Below are 10,082 nucleotides of genomic sequence, written 5' to 3'. Positions count from 1 at the left end.
CTCAGCACCTGTCATACTGCCTTATGAGGCCAAAGGGGCTTGGCAGGTGTGTTCAGTTAAGGCCCTTGGGATGGGGAGCCTCCTGGGTCATCCAGGTGAGGCCGATGGCCCCAGAGGGAGGCAGGAGGGTCAGAGTCAGGGAGGAAGCATGGCAGCCAAAGCAGAGCTCCGTGTGAGGCACTTTGAAAATGGAAGGTGGCCCCCAGCCAAGGGATGTGGGCGGCTTCTAGAAGCTGCAAGAAAGGCAAGGAGGCGGATTCTCCCCTCCCAGCCTGCTGGAAGGAGCCAGTGCTGCCAACACCTTCACCTTAGGATTTTCTGATCAGACTCCTGACGTCCAGAACGGTAGGAGAATGAATTTGTGTTTAAGTTGGTGGTGGTTCGTTAAAGCAGCCAAAGGAAACGAATACAGAGGGATTCATACATGACTTTGTGCAGTTCAACATTCGAAAATCACATACGTAAAAGGGGAGAGGCTTGGGAGGAGAGGGCAGATTTGGGTGCATCGGCTAAGGCAGCCCCTCCTGAAAGAAGAGAGGGAACTAGGTGGGCTTCTGGAAACACCAAAGCTAGGAACAAGAGGTTGGGAGGTGGGAGGTGTCTGAAGCGTGAGGCTGTCGGGCGACTAGCTTGTGCAGAACCGCCTCAGGAGCTGTGAGGTGTAAGGAATAAGCTCTCATCTTCACACATTTTCTGCCCAAGATGAGACATGCAAAACTTCACAGTGATTAGAATGTTCTGGATTTAGTGCCTGAATTAACACCTTCTGCCGAGAAGAATCTTTTTTTAAAAATGCATAGAATTAAAAGAGAAAGAAAAAAAAACCACTCAAACTGTTTTCAGTGCTGACAGAGGAAATGGAAACGGGGGCAGTGTCTGTTGAGGGGCTTCAAGTGCTTTTGGAAGGATCCGCGGGTCAGATAATGTTGTTAAAGAGTCGCATTGGTTTATCTTCTTTAGCGACATGATTTCAAAATGACAGATTCCATGTAAGTCAAATATGACCCCCATTTCAAAAAAAGGAGGGGGAAGTGGGTGGGAGGGTGGAGATGAACACCGTTGGCTGGATTTGCCTTGAAAAAATTCCAGGAAGGAAACATGAGGCTGTTAACAATGGTTTTCTGTTTTGCCTCCTCGTCAGCTGTTTAAATTTGATTCTTATACCATTTGATGACTTTAAAAATTAAAAAGGGGAGCATAACTCCTTAGGTGTGGAAGGGAGGCAAATGAAGTAACTTCACAGGGGAGACCCCTGACAACCACCGGCCACACCGGTGATCAAGGTGGATGCCGACAGTGAGAAGTCATGTCTGGTGGTCAATACTTTTTTTTTAAATACATCTTTATTGGAGTATAATTGCTTTACAATGTTGTTAGTTTCTGCGGTACGACAAAGTGAATCAGCTATACGTATACATATATCCCCACAGCCCCTCCCTCTCGAGCCTGCCTCCCACCCTCCCTATCCCACCCCTCTAGGTCTTCACCAAGCACCGAGCTGATCTCCCTGGGCTCTGGGGCAGCTCCCCACGAGCCACCTATTTTACATTTGGTCAATACGACGCTCTCGCTACGTCCCACCCTCCCCTTTCCGCTCTGCGCCCTCAAGTCCATTCCCTACATCTCTGTCTTTATTCCTGCCCTGCCAGTAGGTTCATCAGTACCGTTTTTCTAGATTCCATATATATACATGCATTAGCCTACGGTATTTGTTTTTCTCTGACTTCACTCTGTATGACAGACTCTAGGTCCATCCACCTCACTACAAAGAACTCAATTTCGTTCCTTTTTATGGCTGAGTAATATTCCATTGTGTATATGTGCCACACCTTCTTTATCCATTCATCTGTCAATAGACATTTAGGTTGCTTCCATGCCCTGGTTGTTGTAAATAGTGCTGCAATGAACATTGTGGTATGTGTTTCTTTTTGAATTATGGTTTATCTCAGGGTTTATGCCCAGCAGTGGGATTGCTGGGTCATATGGTAGTTCTATTTTTAGTTTTTTAAGGAACCTCCATACTGTTCTCCACAGTGGCTGTATCAATTTACATTCCTACCAACAGTGCAGGAGGGTTCCCTTTTCTCCACACCCTCTCCAGCATTTATTGTTTCTAGATTTTGTGATGATGGCCATTATGACCGATGTGAAGTGATACCTCATTGTGGGTTTGATTTGCATTTCTCTAATAATTAGTGATGTTGAGCATCTTTTCACGTGCCTCTTGTATACTCTTGATATGATGATGTGATGACAATGGCCTTCCTCCCCAAAACCTAAAACCCCAGTCTAATCATAAGAAAAACACTAGACAGATTCTAATAGAAGATAACCTATAAAATAGCTGTACTTCTCAAATCCATCAAGGTCATCAAAACCAAAGAAAGTCTGAGAAATTGCCACAGCCAAGAAGGGCCTAAGGAGATGTGATGATTAAATCTAGCATGGTGTCCTGGATGGGATCCCGGGACAGAAAATTGACCTTAGATGAAAACGAAGGACTTCTAAGTAATGACTTTAGTTACACAGAAGGTATCAATATTGGTTTATTAATTGTGGCAAATGTACCATACTAATATAAATTGTTACTAACAGGGAAAACTGAATGAGGGAAAATATGGGAACTTTTTTGAGCTGTCATCTCATTATTTTTCCTGTAAACCTAAAACTGTTCTTTAAAAATCTATTTAAAAATTAAAAAGTGTTTCCATTTCAATTTAGAGGAAATTCTCCTCCATATACACTCACAAAAGTGTGCAAAGATGTGTATATGAGAGAGCTCACTGCTTCATACTATATGGACACCTAGACATCTAGAGGCCCACAGCAGGCCCTCTGGAATACTATATAGCCATTAAAAAGAATGTGATGTAGCTAAAAGTACTAAACTTCTAGTTGCAGAGTATGTAGTGAGATCCCACTTCTGCTAAATGAAATGTTACATCTGTGTGCATATCTAGATTTAGAGAAATTCTAGAAACAAAACAAAACTGCTTGTTGTGGTTACCTCTGGGATATGGGGTTGATGGGACTTCTTTTTAACATTATAGTCTACATCTTTACTATTTAGAACATTTTCCCAGTAGGCAAATATTGTTTTTAAGTATCTGAATGTTAATTTGTATATTTTGTTATGAAGTATTTCAGATTTGCCAAAAGAGAGAATAACAGAATAAAACCATCGCCCAGTTAAGAAACGAAAGATGCAAATTACTTTTATAACTTAAAAAAAAGCCCCAAACCCAAACTCTATAAATGTTCTTTTGAGAATAACACCTTGAGAAAGTTTCAGTTTCTCCCTAGAGAGTTTGCAAGCACATTGCCTGGAAATCATGTCTCTCTAGCTTTAACCTACGTGGAAATCAACTTAAATATCATAACCACTGCTCATATGTGAGGTTTTTCAAAACCTGTCAGGGCTGGAAGTGAAATTTAGAGCTGAATTTATTTCTTGGTGCATGAACTTAATATTCTTGAAGATATCAAGATTATTGCAGTGTATATATGTGCAGAAAACACTGTTCATTGCCTCTGTGGTTTCACTGCAGTGTCAAGGAAAGACAGGCCAAAGTACTGAACACTTTCTGAAGGCCATTTTGGTGAGGAAAACAAAGTTCTGGAATTTGAAAACATTTAGAGTCCTCCCCAGGGACCATCTGTGAAATTGTTCTTCAGGGAAGCAACACTTAAGCAATCTTACAGGCGATCCTCCTTATAAAATAGATTGGTTGATCAGAAGGAGAAGGTTGAACAGAAGCGTAAAGAGCTTTATTACCTCTTGTTTTTATTTGAAATAATGTTGCAGAACAGAATAGTTTTTGGTGAGAGGTACAAAAAACAAAGCCTACGTTTAGAAAAAAACCTAATTAGCGAGAAGAAGAATATCTCAGCAATACTAAAGTGGGGAGTTTAAAGGAAATCTGACTGTAAAAACTGGCAACACATTTTTACTTCTTGGGGGCTTGCCCAGAGTATAAGTCTGGGGTTTGAGGAATTTATCAGGTTTTTGGTGATTATTTTGGTCTTTGCACTGATGTTCAATAAAACTTTTTCTGAGGTCGTCCATAGCTGCTAAAATGAACCTACATCAGTTTTCTCCCTTTTTATTTTACTTAAACAACAAAAAACTATGAGCAAGTTGTCACTTTAAGATAACTCTCATCAACTAAAAGGACCTTGCTCCAGAGAAGATTCCTAGAGCCTGCCCATGCCTCAGCCTTTGTTAGGCATGCAGGAGACAGCGTGAGACGTGGGGCCAGGCAGACCGGGGTGTGCGCGTCAGCTTCTTAAAAAAATAAAACGAGGGCTTCCTAGGTGGCACAGTGGTTAAGAATCTGCCTGCCGATGCAGCGGACATGAGTTCCATACCTGCTCCAGGAAGATCCCACATGCCATGGAGCAACTTAACCCCTGCGCCACAACTATTGAGCCTGCACTTTAGAGCCCGTGAGCCACAGCTATAGAGCCCACGTGCTGCAACTACTGAAGCCCATGCGCCTAGAGCCCGTGCTCCGCAACAAGAGAAGCCACAGCAATGAGGAGCTCACGCACCACAATGAAGAGTAGCCCCCACTCACTGCAACCAAAGAAAGCCTGCGCACAGCAAAAAAAAAAAAAAAAAGACCTAACACAGCCAATTAAATAAATAAATAAATAAATAAATAAATAAATAAATAAATAAAACGAGGCTGACGCTTCTCCACTCAGTAGGGTGTTACTGTAGGTTTGGGGTAGGCAGCCTTTCCAGAGTCAGGGAAGTCCCTTCCATTCCTAGTTTCCTGTGAAATTTATTATACTGATGACTATTGTTATAAATGTGTGTTGAACTTCACCTTTTTTTTTTATTAGTATTACCCTTGTAAAAAAAGGTATTAAACTTTCTCATGCAAAAAACCGAAAACATAACTCTCGTGCAATGAAAAAAAATGTAATCTGTCCTGTCCACCAACTATTTCAAAAAAGACTTTCTAATCTTTGTTTATATACAAACAGGACTTGTTCATGGTTATAATCACAGTATGTGATTATATTTATATGTCGCCTTTGTACCTTAATATTAACTTCTATGGGTTTTTCCATGTTGCTTCATAGTCTTCCTGCTTCTTGTTTGAATGACTGTTAAATATACCATCAGTCAGATTTACCACCCAGACTTATCCATTCTCTTAATGTCGGTCATTTAAGTTATCACAATAATGGTCCCTTATTCATCCTTCTCTCTTACAGCCACTCTGTAGGTGCTGCATTGGTTACCTCTTGATGCAGAACAAATTACACTCACACTTAGCAGCTTAACAACATTGATCACCTCACAGTTTCTGAGGGTCAGGAACCTGGGAGCAGCTTAGCTGGACTGTTCTGGCTCAGGGTCTCATGAGGCTGCAGTCATCTGAGGCTCGACTGGGGATGGTTGTTGGTAGCACTTAGTTCATCATGTGTACTTCTTGAATGTCCGCCTGATATGACAGCTGCTTTCCGCAGAGCCCGTCAGGTGGGAGAGGAAGAGTGTGAAACAGAAACCTAGTCTTGGAAGTGATGTGTGTCCCTGCCACATTCTACTGATCACACAGCCCAACCCTGGTACAAGGCCACAGAGGGCTACTCGAGGGCACGAGTATCAGGAGGCTGGCCGCCCCAGGTGCCTTTCTGGTCTCTGACAGCCATCTGTTTCCCATTCCTTTCATCGTCTTCAAATTCTTGGTCTTAAAATTAGCCATGTCCTTTACATACAGAGACACTCATTTCTCTGCTCATCCAGGACCTCTTTACATCTTACTTCCTGGCTTGTAGGGATAAAGAAAAGTGATCTTTATAGATAATAATTGGTTTCTGGAACTTCTCAGACATCCTACAGCTGACCTGCACTGAGTGAAAGATGAGGTGATTCATATGAGCTCACGTCTCACTCTTGGCACAATTTTTTTTTTAAAAGCAAAACAAAAAAACCTGTGATGGCTGTTATATATTTAAGAACAAAAACAAAAAAACCTCCAGAAAATAATGCTGACATGGATGTGGAGAAATTGGAACCCTTGTGCATGGCTAGTGGGAATGTAAAATGGTTCAATCGCTATGTAAAACAGCATGGTGGTTCCTCAAAAAGTTAAAAATACCGGGACTTCCCTGGTGGCACAGTGGGACCAGGAAGATTCCACATGCGGCGGAGCAACTAAGCCCGTGAGCCACCACTACTGAAGCCCGTGCGCCTAGAGCCCGTGCTCTATGACAAGAGAAGCCACTGCAATGAGACACTCACGCACAACAAAGAGCAGCCCCCGCTCGCCGCAACTAGAGAAAGTCCACACGCAGCAATAAAGACCCAGTTCAGCCAATAATAAATAAAACAAAAATTTTTTTAAGTTAAAAATACCATATAGTCCAACAATTCTAATTCTGGGTATACACCCAGACTGAAAGCAGGGACCTGAACAGATAAATCTGCTCATAGTGCATTATTCACAACAGAAAAGGTGGAAACAGTCCAAATGTCCATTGACAGGTGAACAGGTGAACAAAATGTGGTCAACACACACAATGGAATATTATTCAGCCTTTAAAAGGAATGAAATGCTGACACGTGCTATACCACGGATGAACCTCGAAGACATTAAGTGAAATAAGTTAGTCACCACAGGACAAGTATTATGTGATCCCACTTAAGTGAAGTTACCTAGAGTAGTCAAATTCATAGAGACAGAAAATAGAGTGATGGTTACCAGAGGCTGGAGGAAGGGGGAAAGAAGAATTATTGCTTGATGGGTATAGAGTTTCGGTTTTGGAGATGGATGACGGTGATGATTGCACAACAATGTGAATATACGTAATGCCACTGAACTGTACACTCAAAATATTTAAAATGGTAAGTTGTATGTATATTTGATCACAATAAAACAAACACTACTGGTACAACCATTTTGGAAAGCAATTTAGCAACATCCAGTAAAGTTGAAGATGTGAATATCCTATGACCCCCAACAACAGAAGACAGGATTTTAAAAATTGTCACACACATATACGATGGCACACTATACAGTTATGAAAAAAGAATGTTTCAAAGTATATGAATCAGCAAGCATACATCTCAGAAACTCACTGTTGGGAATTCCCTGGTGGTCCAGTCGTTAGGACTTGGCACTTTCACTGCCGTGGGCCTGGGTTTAATCCCTGGGTTGGGAGGAATGAAATTGGGACATTTGTAGAGACATGGATGGACCTACTGTCGTACAGAGTGAAGTGAGTCAGAAAGAGAAGCAAATATCATATACTAATGCATATATGTGGAATCTAGAAAAATGGTATAGATCAACCGGTTTGCAAGGCAGAAACAGAGACACAAATATAGAGAACAAACATATGGACACCAAGGGGGGAAGTGGTGGGGGGGGGGTTTGGGGTGGGATGAATTGGGAGATTGGGATTGCCATATATACATTACTAATAAGAAAAATATCAAATTGTACACTTTAAATAGATGCAGTTTATTGTATGTCAATTACATCTCAAAAGTTCTTTAAAAAAAAAAAAATCCCTAGTTAGGGAACTAAAATCCCACAAGCCACGTGGTGTGTTCCAAAAAAACCCCCCAAAACCCATAAGACAATAAAACTCATTGTTGATTCAAAAAAGGAAGTTGCAAAAAGATGTGTGTGTGTGTGTAATGTGTATATTTTAAAATTAAGGTTATGAATATATGTAAGGCAAAATGATTAAATAGAATAGTAGCTTCCCTCTGGAGAGGGAGAAAGGATACTAGGGGTTTCAGTTGTGCCTGTGATGTTTAGGCCTTAACCTGAGTGTTTGTTATATTTTCTCTCTCCGTCTTTTGTGTGTGTGTGTGTGTCTGTCTGTCTGAAGTAGTTGATTAAATAAACCCCACACGGGAACAAAAAATAAGAGAAAAATCCAAAAACCAAAAAAACACAAACCTCAAATCAAAATCACCAACCTTCCTGCACCCTCCACCTTTATAACACACCAAGATAACATCAACCTTAAATATAATTTAAAAAGTACTGCTCTATATTTTTATATCTTCCCTCACTCTCCAAAATAGGGAGTGTCTAAAATGATTTTTTTTCTTCTTGATGACTAGTGCTTAGGTCACGTTGGGCATTTAGATGTTAGTAGATGACAATGACAATGGTGGTGACATCAGGCTGTGTGTCCTGAGAGGGGCACGGCTGAGCCACCTGCCGCCTCAGGGAATCATTCCTCTCCTGCCCACACAGAGCTGCATAGAATATGCTACGGATACATTGTCATCAGGTCAACACATTTTCTGCCAGCTCCTCAAACTGGAAAACATCTATGAATAATTCTACTAACTTCCATCAGAGAGAAAGAATTCAAATCTCAAGGCTGGAAGATCTTAAGGTTCAGCTATGTGAAGGTTATGTATTTTTTTGGGGGCGGGGGGAGTATGCTTTCCGAACAATTTCCCCATGTTGTGTAACAGGAGATTCATTTCTAGGCAGTAACAATACTCCCATTGAGACAGAAGCCCTGGCACATACATACATTTCTCTTGATTTGCCAGTGCAAAAATCTTCGTTAACCCACAAATACTACAGGCAGACGTAGGTTTGCAGAGAAATCCCAACATCAGTTAGCAAAGAAAAAAGGTGGGATATACAAGCCCACCCAGGCATTGAAATCAACAGGTCTGACACCAGTGCAAGGATTTTCTTGTTTCATTTCTTCTTCAACCACTTTTAAGTGCGACGAGAATTTTTTGGAGCAACAGCAAACAAGAGGTTTCTGTGGTTTGCTCTGTTTGACAGAGGAAGTGGTGTGTGACTCGAATAGGTCAGTGGCAGAAAGCAGGTTTGAGAAGGTTTATAAAAGAACCCAGCAAGGCTGAGCTCTGAACCTGGTTTGGACTGAGGGTTCTAGGGGCCATTGTATACAGGCGTGCCGTCTAGAACCGGGCTTGTTCTTGGTGTGTGTCCTCAGATAAGTCACTTCATCCCTCTATGCTCTGCACTCCAATCTTATTCTTACCTTCTGTGGGGAATTTGAGAAACTTCTGGACAACATCTTAAGCCTCATGAATGAGAATTTCCTGGAAATGTAGCTACTATTCACAATTTGGCAGGTTTATACTTTTATTGGAGAGAAAAGAAAAAACGAAACAAAACTGAGTGACTACCCTGGCCATAAACTTAGCTTTCTACATCCCCTTCCTCTTTATTGTGGTCTTTCTTCCTCAAAGCCACCTTTTTGGACCACGTAGAACAAGTTCAAAGGAAGGAAACAGCTGAGTACCCTTTCTTCTTCTTCTTTTTCTTTTCTTTTTTGGCTGCACTGCACGTCATGTGGGATCTTAGTTTCCTGACCAGGGATCGAACCCACACCCCCTGCATTGGAAGTGTGGAGTCTTAACCACTGGACCACTAGGGAAGTCCCATGTGCCCTTTTTTGAACTCGATAAAAGAATTTTTGTTAACAGTATGAAATGCTTCCTCTAATCTTGCTCATTTTCTACAAACGTGTGCCCTTAGTCACAGGGGCTAGGAGGAGAGAGAGAAGGGGTCAGTGGAGCCCAGTCTAATGTATGGGCAGACAACTCAGACTTTATGTTCTACAGAGAGGGAGTAGAAACATCATCTTCATATACAAAGCTCATGAGTCAGCCAACAAGCGTTTACTGAATGCCTGGACTGTGCTCAGTGCTGAGTTCTGTATCGAGGTCAGTGTGGTAGGCTGCCAGCGTGGCGGGTGCCAGTCTGGGAGCCAGGAGAGCAGCCAATTACTTGATTTGGGGGAAAAAACCAAAAACTTTCTCCTCCCAGGGCCTCAGTTTCCTTGTGTGTAAAATTAGGAGGCTGTCGTGGTTAACCTCAGATTTTGGTTTCTTCCAACTAGAACTGTGGCAGATTCCAAAGCAGGATAACGAGTTTCCAGAACTCCTGGATCTCAAGAGGCTTCTAGACAGACGGGAACACTGAGCAATGGCACCTGAAATCATGTCATTTCTGAAAGAGCACGGCTTGGCCCACCTGGAGGTGTAGGCACTGTCCTCTGAGTTGATGCAAAGGGGCCATGCACGTGGGTCCTTGCTCACCATGCTCCAGCAGTACTGG

The sequence above is a fragment of the Hippopotamus amphibius genome, chromosome 8 (assembly GCF_030028045.1).
Source record: "Hippopotamus amphibius kiboko isolate mHipAmp2 chromosome 8, mHipAmp2.hap2, whole genome shotgun sequence".
NCBI classification, from domain to species: domain Eukaryota; kingdom Metazoa; phylum Chordata; class Mammalia; order Artiodactyla; family Hippopotamidae; genus Hippopotamus; species Hippopotamus amphibius.
This window is presented reverse-complemented; position numbering follows the sequence as displayed.